Source organism: Lissotriton vulgaris, chromosome 4_1 (genome assembly GCF_964263255.1).
Source record: "Lissotriton vulgaris chromosome 4_1, aLisVul1.2, whole genome shotgun sequence".
NCBI classification, from domain to species: domain Eukaryota; kingdom Metazoa; phylum Chordata; class Amphibia; order Caudata; family Salamandridae; genus Lissotriton; species Lissotriton vulgaris.
The window spans coordinates 76,859,187-76,877,504 of NC_141691.1; positions in this window are offsets into that span (position 1 = coordinate 76,859,187).

Consider the following 18,318-nt stretch of genomic DNA (forward strand, 5'->3'; position numbering starts at 1 on the left):
GCGAGTGCTCGAGCCAATAAATGCCAGTCAGTTACGGAAACACACCTGGAGCTGGGATCTGAAAGCGTGACATTGGACCCCGCGGATACTTCTTCTACTGATGTCAGTATGCCTATACCACTGGAAGCCACCCACTTGTCACTAATGGACAGCATCGATCAGACCATTGAGTCGGTTCTCCAGCAGTTAAGAACTCCATCAATCCCCCAGAGGGATAGTGACTCCCCTCGGCTATCTGGGATCACTGACCACTCTTCTATTCCGGTCAACATGGGAACAGAGTCGCAGGAAGTGAGACAGGTTGCCCTTCTCACAGAGCCTGCAAGTAGCGGAGTGGAAAAACCACCAAAAAGGAAAAGGTCCAGGAAACCAAAGAGGGCAAAAAGGGCCAAAGTTGATACAATTGAGTTAAATCTGGATGACAGCACAGACATCTCGGCCTCCCCTGAGCTCATTTCACCAGGGTCTAGGTCGGATCACATAGGCTCTCCACTACCCACGGCCTTACCACTGCACCCGGGTCCATTTATATTCGGTGGGGCAACCTCCAACAGCACAGACTTGATAATCAGCTCACTCACAGACACTCTTAAGAACTTGCTGATCCCTATTTCTAACAAACTAGATGCCATAGAGGCTAGACTCAAGGCTATGGAAAACATTCACAAAAGGAACAGCCCTGGGTCAGCTACAAATGCTCCATTAGTTCCCCGGGATCCATCTGGGAACAGACCGTCGTCTTCTGCATTGACCCAGGACCCAAATCCGGACTTGCGCAGCACAAACGGTGCGCTTGCCCCCCAAACGCACCCTTTGCCAGCTCCAATGCCTAGGCCCCCTGTTCCGGCCCCTAGGAGATCTAAGCCACTTCCTGCTCCTCAATCTAGGGGAGATGAGAATTCTACCAATGGTCCCACTGGCCACACCACTACCCCCCATGATAGGCGTAGGGTGGTTAATCTGCCCCCAGAAGCAGTACCGTACACGGCAATCATGGTGGGAGTACCTGAGCTAACTGGTGACACAAGGGAGCCTCAGGACTCGTTACGCAACAAGGTCATAAGCTGGCTTAGTATTAACAGGCCTCTGCCCCCAAACTTGAAAGGTGAGGTTCTGATGGTCAGGAGGATCCCATGGATTGGCCTTACCCCAAAGAACAGGGCTGGGGATTGCATTATTGTTAGTTTCCAAAGCCCACATGTCGCCAACTATATTTGTAATTGGCTCGTAAGGCCTGATAAGTCCAACATTGAATTAGTACCCCTCTCACACTTCTACCCAAATGCTTGTAATACGGAGGTGGGGAGGGAGAAGGGGTGGACTAGAGTAGGCTTTGCTGTAGATGGCTCACGATATAGACCAAAGCATTACTTACCTCCTGTTCCGGTCAATATCATACATCACAATAGCTTTTCCTGCCTAGACCAAGTGGACTGACCACAAACTGGGGAGACTCTACTCAGCCCTGGAAAGATAGTGGGTGAGGCGCTAAATCGGGTGGGATTGAGTGCTGCCCCTATAACTGAGTCTGGCCCACAGGATACCGCCAAAGAACGAATGGTTATCCTGGATGATATTCTGGGCCAACAAGGGCTATCACCTAACACTGGGTCTGATCATAGTTTACAAACTGTGGAGATGGAGGTGGATGGTCCACCCATCACCACGGTTTGTAACATTGCTCCGCTAGACTCCTATCCCCCCACAGTCACTGCACCACCTCCTATTGGAGACCAAGGTACACTACCACAAGATCCAGGGCTGAGAATTCTCTCCTGGAATGTCCCAGGAATCGCAAACAAGGAAGGCACACCGGAGTGGGATCACCTATTAGGTACCAGTGATATCCTCCTTTTTCAGGAAACATGGGCGAGGGAACCCCAAACCAGGAGAGGGTTCGAAATATTTGAAATCCCTGCCAAATGGAGTGGGAGGGGGAGGCCGTCAGGAGGCTTGGCAATCTGGATAGCGAGTCACACTGGGTGCCAGGCGGAAAAGATGCATACGTGTTCGCAGGACATCCAGTGTGTACTGCTCACATGGCCTGGCAAACCATCGTGGGCCATTGTTAATGTCCTAACGATTTGTCCTCCTTCCTGGGTCAACTACTAGGAGACTATAAGGTAGTGCTGGGAGGAGACTTTAATTGTCATTTTGAACCCTTGGAAGGTCTACTGGAGGGTGCACTCACTGCTGAGGATGACTACTGGGGGGTACCACCCTCGTCCTCGCCCCACCCTAAAGCCTGGTCCCCTCTAGCAATACAACTCATGTCCCTCACCTTGAACTTCGCACTGAGGGCTTGTAATGGTCGCACCCCTTCCGATACCCCCTCAGTGTGTACTTTCAACAGAAGGGGCCATGAGTCGAGGCTAGATTACATCATGATAGATATCACACTTTGGCCAAAAGTCCTCGACTTTAGGGTAATAAATAGGGCAGATAGTGACCACAATGCCCTCTGCTTAAACATCCAGCAGCCCCTGCCCCTAGCGGTCTTGCCCGCAGATAATGGCGGAGAAGACATGGGGGAGTTGCTTCTTACTACAAATAGGCGTCGGGTTAAGTGGGGAAAGCTCTTGAGCTCAGAAGATGCTATTAGTAAGTTATACGGTTTGGCACTCCCAAGGCTCATGGAGGTGGATGTGCTTTTAAATGAACCAAGAACCGCAGAATATAATGAGAAACTGGGTAGCATACACCAGGAATTAGTGAGGGACCTGGCAGAGGTATTTCACCCGGTGGTGCCAACCCGGAAGAAAAAGTCCCGTGTTCCCACCTGGTATACCTCCTCCTGCAGGGCAGCCAAATCTGAGCTTATCGCCGCAATTAAGGAGGGGTCAAATAAGGCCAAGGTACGTGACCTCAGGAAGGTGTATAAATCAGTGATGGCAAATGCTAGGACCGAGTGGGACTGGATCCACTGGCATGACCTCCATGATGCCCTAAAAGCCAGAGACTCCAGGAAATTCTGGGCCCTGGTAAATAATGGGATGGGGGAACTTAAAAAAGCAATTGAACCCTGTGAGAAGGTGGCCTGATATGCAGTGGTCACTATTCTAGTGAACACTATGTATCAGTCCAGCAACCCTTATTGATGATTGGTTGTAAGTCAACCTTATAGACCAGCTATCCTAGTAGCGTGGATACGAGCAGTCTAAGGCTAAAGACTCGAGAGGGCGTGTTAAGCCAGCTGTTATACCACACATACCCCTTGAACACCAAGTGAAAGGACACCACACAAGTGTTATGAAAATAAACAGTTATTTATTAAAGATCACAACAGCCCTGTACTCTTTATGAGGACAGGGTACTAAGCACAAACCAAAACTCTTACAAAAATACTTAAGTTCGCACAGTATATACAAATGCCCGAGGGGCACGGAAAACCATATACTTGAAAAGTGGAATGCGAAATTACTAGCAGGTAAGTACAGTACTAATAGCCTTTGGAATCGCTAGGACTTGACTATAGAATCGTTAGATTACTTCTAGGAAACCCAGGGGACTCGGGTGCAGTGTGTGCACTCTCACGCGAGATGCGGGACAAAGTCTATGGTAGCTAGTAATGACAAAGTTAGTGTTCTCGGGCGAACCCGACCTGGTAGGAAGAAAACGAAAGTAGATTCTGACCCTTGGATACTGAGGCTATGATGGGGCACCGAAATGCCGAAGTTACCTAGCCCAGGGGCTGCAGCTGCATAGGACTCAAAAGACGTCGGGAATCCTCGTTGACGGACCAGGAGCCTGGAAGAAAGAAGTTGCTGGCAGGCGACCAGTGAAGAAAGTTCGGTGGATCCAAGCCTGGATCGATGGAAGATGACACCTGAAAGCAGAGGGGACCAAGTTCGAGACTACTAGCCAGTAGTCAGTGGGCACTAGGAGGGCACCGGATGGTAGCCACCTCGACAAGGCGTGTGGGTGACGCTGGGCTCGGAGATCTCACGGACCAGGAGGCGTTGTCGGCGACCAGGAAGGAGGATCGAGCTGTCCCACGAAGATAGAAGCTGTCGGCGTCGCTGGACCCAGGATTGGGCAACAAAGCCTTGGCAAATTCAAGCCCACGCGGTGGACCTAAAATGGCGTCTGGAGTGGACCAGGAGGGTCCGGGGTGCCTCTCTTCAAGAAGGAAGCAAGGGCCAGTCTGGAGCAACCAGACCAGCAGCAGTGATGTCGTCGGGCGTCGTTCAGAAGGCCACAAGCCAGCCGGCTAGTAGCCAAACAACGCGGTGCACAGCAAACAGCAGAAGGGCCCCACGCAGATCGTGGAGATGCAGTGTGCAGGGTCGGGGCTTCTCGGACCCCAAAGCACTCACCCGTGGAGGACACGGTGGGCTTGCAGTAAAGATGTCGTGCAGTCTTGGCGATCGTCGGTCCCTCGAGGTCTCGTCGCACTCACGGTTCTCAGCTTGGCTGTAGAGGTGAGTAGAGGTCAGAGGTGCCAGGGAAGCCGGGTCTCGTCGAGCTGGGTCGTCGGATTCGTGATGAAGGACTTGCAGCAGACCGTAGTGTTCTTTAGGATGGTGCCCGCTTGATGCAGGGTGACTACTCCTTAGCCACAAGGGAGAATCTTGAGGAAGAAATCTTGAAGTCCTTTCGCAGAAAGTCGTGTCTTGATTCCAAAGATGATCTAATCTGAACAGGGGGCCCGCTCCCATCTTTATACTAAAAAAGGGGGCTGACCCGGTGACTAGGTCCTGCCTATGGGTGGGACTAGGTGGGGGGTGGTTACACCCCTCTGCCATGCCGGACTTCCCCAGGCCAGGGGCTGGTGTGCCCCTGGAACTGGTTCAGACCGGCCTATGCGTAGTGAGCACCGGGGTGCCACTCAGCAGTCACCTTCCTGTAAAGCCCTGCCTACCCAGGATACACAAAACCATGTCTGGGACGGTGCTAGCACCGCCCCTGACAGGAAACCCTTTGTCCAGGCTCCCCTCGCTGGAAGGACTCCCAGCTGCAGGGGGTCAGACTCGTGTCTGTGGTGGCAGCATCCATTTTGTGGAGCTGAGGCTTCAGTTAACTTTAACCGGGGTTCACAGTTACATACATGTCGTGTCCCTCTAGAAGGGTGGAATGCTAACCCCGTCGCCAGAATTGGCGAGGGGTTAGTATTCCAATTCGTATGACACCTTACTCGACATGTTTTGATAAAGCAATACCAAAGTTAGCATTTAACCGCGAGGATTATAATGCACTTAAGAGTATATGGTATGCGATATCATGGAACAGCTATTAGGACTTGGTTCCGCAAGCTGCAGACAGGCTCAGCTCATGCCAGAGCACCATCTCACACGATTCCAAGCACTCTGCCTTCAGGATTGTCAAGGCCTGCCATAGGAGTGACTGATAGGAATCTGTGTGTCCATTTTAGGGTTAGGTATAGGTATACTACACCTACAGCAAAGGGTGATTACACAACTTTGCCCCAGCTGTCATGCAGCCAGTTGTGTCAAATTTAGGAGGCCAGCCAGGGGTGGCATAATACATGCTGCAGCCCCTGGCAGCCCTGGATACACCCATGCCCTGAGTTACAGGGTCTGATAGGGTGGCCCAGTACCAATTGGAAATGTACCTAGGGTACATGGAATCCATTTTTAAGAGAGAGCAGTAGGCCTGGGGTCCTGATTGGCAGGGTCCCAGGTCGACTATGTCCAAAACCAGCTAAAACACAGGGCAAAAAGTTGGGGGCAACCATAGTCAGGATGTACCTTCCTACACAACCCCCCCCCCCCCCCCAAACGAAAGGAGATAAGGCTATCCTTGTCCAGGTAAGCCTCTATTACCTAAGTGGCCATATAAGGAAGGACCAGCTCTGGCTTGGTTTCCCCCTGTGTCATGGTCCACTAGGCAACCCCTCACCCTAAGGGTATCTGAGGGTCTCCACCATAGGGAATCTCTGTCTCTGGTGTGTCTTGGGAAAGAAGAAGGCTGATGCTGGGATGGAGTACTGAAGTGAGGCTCCTCTACCTTTGGGCTCAACTTCCTCCAATCACCATCCATCATGTGTGCCTTTCTTTCTTTAGCTGAGATGCACTGAGCTCTCAGGGTCAGCCTCTGGCTACCTAAAGCTGGAGGCTGAGTCCCTCTGTTTGGCTTACTGGAGGGACAGGCCAGGTCTGGGGGTTTTAGGCCCCATGTTTGGCTGTGCCCAACAGTGTCCAGCTGTGGGAGGTCCCTAACTACTTTTAAGGGGGATCCCTCAGGAGTCTGACTTATTTTCACTTGGCTAGGTTTACCAGCTTCAGTGAGCCTAATCTGTTGATTAAGGGGTTCTTTTGGACAGGGGGCCCTTTTGGGTCCACCACTGGCCTCCCTGACCTCCACAGCCCTGGGCTGACTGAGGCAGGGTAGAGAGGTGCAGGTTACCTGCTCCAGACTGGGTCCCACCTGGGAAGGGTCCACTGACATCAGAGGTTCTGCCAGGCTAGGCCTGACTACCTCTGGGGCAGTTCCTTCAACAGGGGTAGAGTCAGTTCCCTGAGGAGGCTGGCTCTCACCTAGTGTCTGGGAGGGGGAAGACTCTTCTTCCTCCTCAATGCTCTCTGTTTGAGTGGAGTGATCCATTGTTTCAGGCTTCACAACCTCACTATCTGTCTGAGTAGAGGCTGAGACTATTTCAACCTTGCCAACCTTTTCAGGAGGGCACTCAGTTTGTGTTTGGGCTGTGACTGTCACAGCCCTCCTATCCTGTTCTGGGAAGTCTGTCTGAGCCTGGGCAGTGGCTACCACTGCCCTTCCAACCTTTTCAGGGAGGAATGGTGCTTGGACTGGGGCTGTAGCTATTACTGCCCCACTAACCTGTCTGGATAGGCCTATCATTCTGGAGTGAGTTTCTTGTTCCACCTCAGCCCATGCTGAGAGTTCCAGGTCATTCCCCAGTAAGCAATCTACAGGTAGGTTATCTGTCACTGCCACTCTCATGGGCCCTGTGACATTACCCCAACTGAGCTTGACTACTGCCATGGGATGCCTTCTCTTCACTCCATGAATGTCTGTCACCTGATAAGTAAAACCAGGGGTCAGTTGAGCAGAGGGGACCAGATGGTCACTCACCATGGTGAGGCTGGCCCCTGTGTCTCTGAATGCCTCAACTTTCTGACCATTCAATAACACTTCTTGTCTATACTTTCCCAAAATGTGGGGTCCAGTAGTGAAGTTGGCAAACCCCATGCCAGTCTCACAGACAAGAGTGTGGTCAGGGAACCTGGCTAGGCCATAGTCCTCCTGTTGGCCCAGAGTAATGCCCACCACATTCTTGGGGGCACTCCCACCACCTGGGGGATTACCACTAGTGGTAACAGGAGGTTTAGGAGTATTATCTGGGGGTATACTTCCCTTATTACCATTTTTAGGGCAACTGGCATCACTTTTGTAATGACCCACCTGTTTACAGGTATGGCAATAAGGTTTCTTTTGTTCTGAAGGAGTGTTCTGGGGCCCACTACCCTTGTTGGAGTTTTGGGGCCATTGGGAAGTCTTCTCTGTGGATTTATCCCCACCCTTCTCTTGAGGCTTGGTTGATTCCTTTTTCTGGTCACCACCCTGGTTTTTAGGCCTAACCCTGGTTCTGACCCATTTGTCTGCCCTCTTACCCAATTCCTGTGGAGAGGTCAGATCAGAGTCTACCAGGTGCTGATGTAATAACTGGTTCTGACAATTATTTAAGATTTGCTCCCTCATAATTAGATTATACAATCCTTTAAAATCAGTAACCTTACTACCCAGTAGCCAGCCTTCAAAAGCCTTAGTGGCACAATCAACAAAGTCAGTCCAATCTTGAGACTGAGTTTTCTGGGTGTCTCTGAACAGCATCCTGTATTGTTCAGTGGTTAAACCAAACCCATCAACTAGTGTATTCTTCAAGATTTGGTAATTGTTAGCATCCTCAACTCTAGTAGTGAGGAGCTTATCTCTACCTTTACCATCAAAGGAGAGCCACAAGATAGCTGCCCACTGACTTTGGGGAACACCCTGCACAGTGCAGGCTCTCTCCAAAGCAGTAATCCATTTGTGGATGTCATCCCCTTCTTTAAAGGGGGGCACTATCTTATTCAGGTGCTTTGTATCAAAACTCCTTTCCCTATTGCTAGGTTTATTGCTGCCACCAGTGGGCTGTAGCCCACATAATTCTTGCTCTCTAGCAAGGGCAAGTCTCTCTTTGGCCAGGGCAAATTCTTCCCTTTCAATCCTCAGTTTGATTGCCCTTTCTTCAGCTTCATACACTCTCCTCTTAGGGGAAGACATCCCTCTATGAGAAGAGTTGAGAGAGCCATTGGTTTGAAGGGATCTGCCAGAGTCTCTTGATAGAGATCTGGCTCGTCCATTCCCAATGTTAAGCTGACCTGATAGTGGCCCCAGGGGTCCCCCAGTACCACTGTCATGTTTGCTTAAGTTGGACCTGCTTAGTCTAACGACTTCTACCTGTCCCTTATCTGCCTCATCCCCAGAGGGCTCCTCAACCTCATCATCCTCTACATCTTCGTTCTCAGTTGAGAGGTGGATGAGGTCAGGGTCACCTCTGGTTCCCTCAAGGGGAGGCATGCCTCCTTCTGGATTAGAAGAGCTAAGAAGGGTCTCAGCTTTTCTGGCATCATAAGTCTCCAAGAGACCAATCAGAAAGGAAGTTGTGGGGTTAGACCCCTGCTTGATCTTCCTGGAGTGACACACCTGTCTCAACTCCTTGAAGCTCAGCACAGTATATCTTGAAGGGGTGACCTGTGGAGGGTCAGCTGACACAAGGGGAGACTCAGAGTTTCCTCCTTTGTCCGACATACTGTTTCTAGTGTGGTGTAAGTGATGCACCTACCTACACTATGTGTTTACCTACTGATCCCTTTGCTAAGAGTTGCAGCCAAGGTGTGCTAGGCCTTGAGGAGCTGCAACAGCTGGTTCTGTAGAACTCAGAGTATTCTAAGCTTTAGTTATATGTACCTAACAGTACTTATGTGATCTTTCAACAAGATATTCTTAGGATGCGTGTGGTAAAACAACAGCAAGCTCAAATCCCAACCGCTGCTCACCAATGTGAGAAGGTGGCCTGATATGCAGTGGTCACTATTCTAGTGAACACTATGTATCAGTCCAGCAACCCTTATTGATGATTGGTTGTAAGTCAACCTTATAGACCAGCTATCCTAGTAGCGTGGATACGAGCAGTCTAAGGCTAAAGACTCGAGAGGGCGTGTTAAGCCAGCTGTTATACCACACATACCCCTTGAACACCAAGTGAAAGGACACCACACAAGTGTTATGAAAATAAACAGTTATTTATTAAAGATCACAACAGCCCTGTACTCTTTATGAGGACAGGGTACTAAGCACAAACCAAAACTCTTACAAAAATACTTAAGTTCGCACAGTATATACAAATGCCCGAGGGGCACGGAAAACCATATACTTGAAAAGTGGAATGCGAAATTACTAGCAGGTAAGTACAGTACTAATAGCCTTTGGAATCGCTAGGACTTGACTATAGAATCGTTAGATTACTTCTAGGAAACCCAGGGGACACGGGTGCAGTGTGTGCACTCTCACGCGAGATGCGGGACAAAGTCTATGGTAGCTAGTAATGACAAAGTTAGTGTTCTCGGGCGAACCCGACCTGGTAGGAAGAAAACGAAAGTAGATTCTGACCCTTGGATACTGAGGCTATGCTGGGGCACCGAAATGCCGAAGTTACCTAGCCCAGGGGCTGCAGCTGCATAGGACTCAAAAGACGTCGGGAATCCTCGTTGACGGACCAGGAGCCTGGAAGAAAGAAGTTGCTGGCAGGCGACCAGTGAAGAAAGTTCGGTGGATCCAAGCCTGGATCGATGGAAGATGACACCTGAAAGCAGAGGGGACCAAGTTCGAGACTACTAGCCAGTAGTCAGTGGGCACCAGGAGGGCACCGGATGGTAGCCACCTCGACAAGGCGTGTGGGTGACGCTGGGCTCGGAGATCTCACGGACCAGGAGGCGTTGTCGGCGACCAGGAAGGAGGATCGAGCTGTCCCACGAAGATAGAAGCTGTCGGCGTCGCTGGACCCAGGATTGGGCAACAAAGCCTTGGCAAATTCAAGCCCACGCGGTGGACCTAAAATGGCGTCTGGAGTGGACCAGGAGGGTCCGGGGTGCCTCTCTTCAAGAAGGAAGCAAGGGCCAGTCTGGAGCAACCAGACCAGCAGCAGTGATGTCGTCGGGCGTCGTTCAGAAGGCCACAAGCCAGCCGGCTAGTAGCCAAACAACGCGGTGCACAGCAAACAGCAGAAGGGCCCCACGCAGATCGTGGAGATGCAGGGAGGCTGATCTTGGGTGCTGGAGCTGTGCAGGGTCGGGGCTTCTCGGACCCCAAAGCACTCACCCGTGGAGGACACGGTGGGCTTGCAGTAAAGATGTCGTGCAGTCTTGGCGATCGTCGGTCCCTTGAGGTCTCGTCGCACTCACGGTTCTCAGCTTGGCTGTAGAGGTGAGTAGAGGTCAGAGGTGCCAGGGAAGCCGGGTCTCGTCGAGCTGGGTCGTCGGATTCGTGATGAAGGACTTGCAGCAGACCGTAGTGTTCTTTAGGATGGTGCCCGCTTGATGCAGGGTGACTACTCCTTAGCCACAAGGGAGAATCTTGAGGAAGAAATCTTGAAGTCCTTTCGCAGAAAGTCGTGTCTTGATTCCAAAGATGATCTAATCTGAACAGGGGGCCCGCTCCCATCTTTATACTAAAAAAGGGGGCTGACCCGGTGACTAGGTCCTGCCTATGGGTGGGACTAGGTGGGGGGTGGTTACACCCCTCTGCCATGCCGGACTTCCCCAGGCCAGGGGCTGGTGTGCCCCTGGAACTGGTTCAGACCGGCCTATGCGTAGTGAGCACCGGGGTGCCACTCAGCAGTCACCTTCCTGTAAAGCCCTGCCTACCCAGGATACACAAAACCATGTCTGGGACGGTGCTAGCACCGCCCCTGACAGGAAACCCTTTGTCCAGGCTCCCCTCGCTGGAAGGACTCCCAGCTGCAGGGGGTCAGACTCGTGTCTGTGGTGGCAGCATCCATTTTGTGGAGCTGAGGCTTCAGTTAACTTTAACCGGGGTTCACAGTTACATACATGTCGTGTCCCTCTAGAAGGGTGGAATGCTAACCCCGTTGCCAGAATTGGCGAGGGGTTAGTATTCCAATTCGTATGACACCTTACTCGACATGTTTTGATAAAGCAATACCAAAGTTAGCATTTAACCGCGAGGATTATAATGCACTTAAGAGTATATGGTATGCAATATCATGGAACAGCTATTAGGACTTGGTTCCGCAAGCTGCAGACAGGCTCAGCTCATGCCAGAGCACCATCTCACACGATTCCAAGCACTCTGCCTTCAGGATTGTCAAGGCCTGCCATAGGAGTGACTGATAGGAATCTGTGTGTCCATTTTAGGGTTAGGTATAGGTATACTACACCTACAGCAAAGGGTGATTACACGACTTTGCCCCAGCTGTCATGCAGCCAGTTGTGTCAAATTTAGGAGGCCAGCCAGGGGTGGCATAATACATGCTGCAGCCCCTGGCAGCCCTAGATACACCCATGCCCTGAGTTACAGGGTCTGATAGGGTGGCCCAGTACCAATTGGAAATGTACCTAGGGTACATGGAATCCATTTTTAAGAGAGAGCAGTAGGCCTGGGGTCCTGATTGGCAGGGTCCCAGGTCGACTATGTCCAAAACCAGCTAAAACACAGGGCAAAAAGTTGGGGGCAACCATAGTCAGGATGTACCTTCCTACAAACCCAACATCGCCCCCGCGCTTTGGGAGGCTCACTATGGGGCACTCTATCAAGACACTAATACCTGGCCAGATAGAGCCCTGTCAGTGCCCACATGCACCCAGGACTCAGCCCTGGAACTATCCCTTGGGGAGGTGGAGGCTGCTCTGGAGCACTTATCGTTGGGGAAGGCGCCGGGTCTGGATAAGTTACCCGGGGATCTCTTTAGGCATCATCCGGACATCTGGGGTCCGTACCTCCTTATTCTTTTTAATGCCATTCTAGGAGGTATGGGGATCCCCGGCTCTTGGCTGGGGGCAGAGATTGTACCGATTCATAAGAAGGGGTCTACTCTGCTCCCGGCCAACTACAGGCCCATTAGCCTAATAGATGTACCCCAAAAGCTCTTTGCGCGCCTCATTCTTAACCATCTGCTGGATTGGGTGGAGGACAATGACATCATGAGCCCCCTCCAGGCTGGCTTCAGAAAGAACACGTCGACCATGGACCAGATCTTCCGCCTCCTCCTCCTTTATTGGAAGACGGTGACGTTAGAGGGGGGAAGACTGTACATGGTCTTCGTGGATCTGAGGTCAGCCTTCGATCTAGTTCCACGAAGGAAATTATGGGAGGTTCTGGAAAAGCTAGGAGTACCCCCTCAGCTACTCAGCATTATAATCAGGTTGCATGAGAACAACTATGCACAAGTGAGGTGTGGGAGGGATGGCAAGCTCTCGTCCAGATTTCCGGTAAATAGAGGAGTCAGACAGGGCTGTGTCCTGGCACCGACCCTGTTCTGTCTTTTCATTAATAGCGTTATACTACATCTTGATAACGTTAAGGACAATGATGCCCCGCTCCTGGCAGGCAGGAGGGTCCCGGCAATAATGTTTGCTGACGATACCCTCCTGCTTTCCAAATCCCCCATGGGGATTCAGAGGATCGTGAACGGTTTTGGCCTTTTCTGTCGCCAACACGGGCTGGAGGTGAACACAGAGAAGACCAAGTTCATGATCTTCAACCCCCCCACCAAAACCAGACCCAATCCCACACTGGGGAAAGTTAGTCTTGAGAGGGTCTCGACCTTCATATATTTGGGGGTAACACTCCAGGAAAACCTCTCATGGGACTGCCAGATAGCTACATCCAGGGTAAAATTGTCCCAGTTATCGGGTGCAATATTGAAGGTGGCTAATAAGTCCACCTTTAAGCCTGTAAGCCCGGCCCTGGAAACATATAGGTCCCAAGTCAAGGCATAAGCCATGTATGGTAGCGAGTTATGGGGCCACAAGGCAGGGAAGGCTTTGGCAGGAGTGGAAAACAGTTTTCTAAGGCGCTTACTTGGTCTCCCGCAAGGCACGCCACTTCTGCCCTTAAGATTAGACTTGGGTCTTCCCTCCATTGCTGAAGATCTTCTGTCAAAACCCGTGACGTTTTGGCACCGGATTTGGACCACTGACGAACTGTACCGTTACAGACAGGACCTTATTCATGTAATGAGCTTGAATGGCAACAATAAAATTCCCTGGCTGGCTTTTATCAAGACGGAATTGCTTAGTATGAACTTGCCAGACCTATGGGATGATCCAGCTCAAGGCTGTCAAAGGATTACCCGTAAAACCCTGGCCCAGATGTATAAGAATAAGAACTTGTCTCATATGGAAAATGCTTATAATAGTGGCACCCTGACGGCACGTTTTATGGAATCCAAAAATTCTTATGTTTTCGAACCTTTTATGGATTTTATCTTTCCTGTCCTGGCGAGGAAATTGTTTGTGCAATGGAGGTTCGGTACACTCCCCACTAAAATATTTACCTGCAAATGGTCCATAGGGGGTGACAAACTCTGCCCATGCTGTAAAGCCCATGATGAAGATGACCTACATATAATGTTTGTATACCATGTGACTTTTGCAGTGTCTCAGGTTCATTCTTCGAATCATGTGACTGTTGTAGTGTCCCTGGTGCATTCCTGGAATCGTGAATGGTGCAGTGTCTCTGGTGCATTTCCGGAATCATCTGACTGCTGCAGTGTTCCCGAAAAAATCTTGAAATCCGCAGCACCGGATTGGACATATCGGGCACCGGGCAATCCCCCGGTGCGCCGCACGGGTTGGGGCCTGTTTTGGGCCCCTGGGGGCCGTTTTTGTTACAGGGCTGATTTTGCAGCTATGCTGCAAAATCGGCCCTGTACCAAAATCGGCCGAGAACCGGCCCCGGCAAAGTGCTCAGCGGCCCCTCCAACCCCAAATCGGCCCCGGCAAAGTGCTCGGCGGCCCCTCCAACCCCCACTCCGAGTGGGGAGGGGAGGCAGGCCGAGCACTTTGCCTGGGCCGGTTGTGGTTCCCAGTCCGGCCCTGGGTGTCCCCAGTACAATCTTGAAATCATCTGACTGTTGCAGTGTCCCAGGTACATTCCTGGAATACTGTGACTGTTGCAGTGCCTTTAATTCCTGGAATCATGTGACTGCTGCAGTGTCCCAGGTACATTCCTGGAATACTGTGACTGTTGCAGTGCCTTTAATTCCTGGAATCATGTGACTGCTGCAGTGTCCCAGGTACATTCCTGGATTCTGTGACTGTTGCAGTGCCTTTAATTCCTGGAATTATCTGACTGTTGCAGTGTCCCAGGTACATTCCTGGAATACTGTGACTGTTGCAGTGCCTTTAATTCCTGGAATCATGTGACTGCTGCAGTGTCCCAGGTACATTCCTGGAATACTGTGACTGTTGCAGTGCCTTTAATTCCTAGAATCATGTGACTGCTGCAGTGTCCCAGGTACATTCCTGGAATACTGTGACTGTTGCAGTGCCTTTAATTCCTAGAATCATGTGACTGCTGCAGTGTCCCAGGTACATTCCTGGAATACTGTGACTGTTGCAGTGCCTTTAATTCTTGGAACCATGTGACTGCTGCAGTGTCCCAGGTACATTCCTGGAATACTGTGACTGTTGCAGTGCCTTTAATTCTTGGAACCATGTGACTGCTGCAGTGTCCCAGGTACATTCCTGGAATACTGTGACTGTTGCAGTGCCTTTAATTCCTGGAATCATGTGACTGCTGCAGTGTCCCAGGTACATTCCTGGAATACTGTGACTGTTACAGTGCCTTTAATTCCTAGAATTATGTGACTGCTGCAGTGTCCCAGGTACATTCCTGGAATACTGTGACTGTTGCAGTGCCTTTAATTCCTAGAATCATGTGACTGCTGCAGTGTCCCAGGTACATTCCTGTAATCCTATGTATTTTGCAGTGTCCCTGGAGCATTCCTGGAATCCTGTGTTTATTGCAGTGTCCCTGCAACATTTCCTGCATTCATGGATTTATGTGGCTGTTGCAGTGTCTCAGGTGCATTCCTCGAACTATGTGACTGTTGTAGTGTCTCAGGAACATTCCTGGAATACTATTGCAGTGTCACTGGTCGATTCCTAGAATGATGTGACTGTTGCATTGTCCCAGGTGCACTCCTGAAAACATGTAACTGTTGAGTGTACCCGGTGCATTCCTGGAATCATGTGACTGTTGTAGTGTCCCTGGTTCATTCCTGGAATCGTGAATGGTGCAGTGTCTCTGGTGCATTTCCGGAATCATCTGACTGCTGCAGTGTTCCCGAAAAAATCTTGAAATCCGCAGCACCGGATTGGACATATCGGGCACCGGGCAATCCCCCGGTGCGCCGCACGGGTTGGGGCCTGTTTTGGGCCCCTGGGGGCCGTTTTTGTTACAGGGCTGATTTTGCAGCTATGCTGCAAAATCGGCCCTGTACCAAAATCGGCCGAGAACCGGCCCCGGCAAAGTGCTCAGCGGCCCCTCCAACCCCAAATCGGCCCCGGCAAAGTGCTCGGCGGCCCCTCCAACCCCCACTCCGAGTGGGGAGGGGAGGCAGGCCGAGCACTTTGCCTGGGCCGGTTGTGGTTCCCAGTCCGGCCCTGGGTGTCCCCAGTACAATCTTGAAATCATCTGACTGTTGCAGTGTCCCAGGTACATTCCTGGAATACTGTGACTGTTGCAGTGCCTTTAATTCCTGGAATCATGTGACTGCTGCAGTGTCCCAGGTACATTCCTGGAATACTGTGACTGTTGCAGTGCCTTTAATTCCTGGAATCATGTGACTGCTGCAGTGTCCCAGGTACATTCCTGGATTCTGTGACTGTTGCAGTGCCTTTAATTCCTGGAATTATCTGACTGTTGCAGTGTCCCAGGTACATTCCTGGAATACTGTGACTGTTGCAGTGCCTTTAATTCCTGGAATCATGTGACTGCTGCAGTGTCCCAGGTACATTCCTGGAATACTGTGACTGTTGCAGTGCCTTTAATTCCTAGAATCATGTGACTGCTGCAGTGTCCCAGGTACATTCCTGGAATACTGTGACTGTTGCAGTGCCTTTAATTCCTAGAATCATGTGACTGCTGCAGTGTCCCAGGTACATTCCTGGAATACTGTGACTGTTGCAGTGCCTTTAATTCTTGGAACCATGTGACTGCTGCAGTGTCCCAGGTACATTCCTGGAATACTGTGACTGTTGCAGTGCCTTTAATTCTTGGAACCATGTGACTGCTGCAGTGTCCCAGGTACATTCCTGGAATACTGTGACTGTTGCAGTGCCTTTAATTCCTGGAATCATGTGACTGCTGCAGTGTCCCAGGTACATTCCTGGAATACTGTGACTGTTGCAGTGCCTTTAATTCCTAGAATTATGTGACTGCTGCAGTGTCCCAGGTACATTCCTGGAATACTGTGACTGTTGCAGTGCCTTTAATTCCTAGAATCATGTGACTGCTGCAGTGTCCCAGGTACATTCCTGGAATACTGTGACTGTTGCAGTGCCTTTAATTCCTGGAACCATGTGACTGCTGCAGTGTCCCAGGTACATTCCTGTAATCCTATGTATTTTGCAGTGTCCCTGGAGCATTCCTGGAATCCTGTGTTTATTGCAGTGTCCCTGCAACATTTCCTGCATTCATGGATTTATGTGGCTGTTGCAGTGTCTCAGGTGCATTCCTCGAACTATGTGACTGTTGTAGTGTCTCAGGAACATTCCTGGAATACTATTGCAGTGTCACTGGTCGATTCCTAGAATGATGTGACTGTTGCATTGTCCCAGGTGCACTCCTGAAAACATGTAACTGTTGAGTGCACCCGGTGCATTCCTGGAATCATGTGACTGTTGTAGTGTCCCTGGCACATTCCTGGAATCCTGTGACTGTGCCAACATGGCTGCTCTGGATTAGAGTCAGGGTTCTCCAATATGATCTGCACCTGGTAGAGCAGGCTTAGAATTCACCAGCCACAATTCAGAGGATTCAACAAATGGGCGGGATCGGCAGCGTGCCCCTACTTTTTTAATTTAATAGAAACCGTTCCTCTACTTTTTTATTTTAAAAATGTGTCCCCGGACGGCAGGAATAGCCAAGGCCTATAGATAAGGCTCGGCAGCTTGCGGCCGTTCGGGGACGGGCGGGGCGGGGAGAGAAGGAAAAGGATTCCCTCTCTTCCTTCTTGCCCAGAGAAGGACAGTGTCCACTTCTCCTGCTTTGCCGGCCCCCTCTCTTCTTCTTCCTCTTCTTCCCTCTCTTTCGATCTCTGTCTCGCTCCTCATCACTTCCTGAAAACGGTGATTTCAAGAAGAAACGTTTCTTAAAGCCTTTTGTCTCCTTTCCTTCATTCATTCCCCTGTTAAATGGATCCTAAAACATAAAAAAACACTTTTGCTGGAAATGTCATCTTTTTTTGTAATTTAAGTAAAAAATTGGCATTTTCGTAGTCATTTCAATATCGGTTTTACTTAAACTATTGTGAAATCTTTCATGCAGCTTAGTAAGTAAAGAAACCAACTTCAGACAATTTTAAAGTACCTAGTAAACTTAAGGTTCAGGTGAGCAAAAAGAAAATTATAATATTAAAGCAGTTCTACTGGCAAGTTGTATGTACAGCAGCTGCATCATGACAACAGATGTATGACGCTGCAGGAATTCAAAAAGAGATTTCTACACGAATCCAAGTCAAGGGGCAAGTGCCCCACAGGAGGCAGGGCTAGGGACTGCTGGAACCCCCATGTTGCAGGTGTGATTGGACCTGTGTATCCACGCCCTGGGATTCGGGGAGCCCCAGTTATCTCTCCCTAGAATTCAGCTTTGCAAAGGACGGTCCACTTCTTAGCAACACAAGTCAAATGTTTTAATAACTTGTGATGTGTTTGAGCTACAAACAATTTATTTAGTTAAAACCGTCATATTATGCAGCAGATGATATATTATGTGGCAAATATGGCAGAGCCATAATTATGTGGAAAACATTTGCAAACCAGGATATTTTGCTATTCATCTTTGAACTGCTCTTGCGGAAAAAAAGGAGAAGTTCTGATGACAGAAACCTCATGGTTCGGAGACAAATTGCTTGTCCTTCCACTTTTAAGTGAATTTGGGACATTCTATGATTGGAAACACATCCTACTTTGTAAATGTATTTTAATGCCAAAAACCATGCAACTTGACTATCCATTGGATAAATGAAATAACATAATAAGCTGTAACTGGTCACTGAAATGGTAAATACTAAAATTTTGGATGTTTTTCTCTTTCTGGCCACACCTCTGA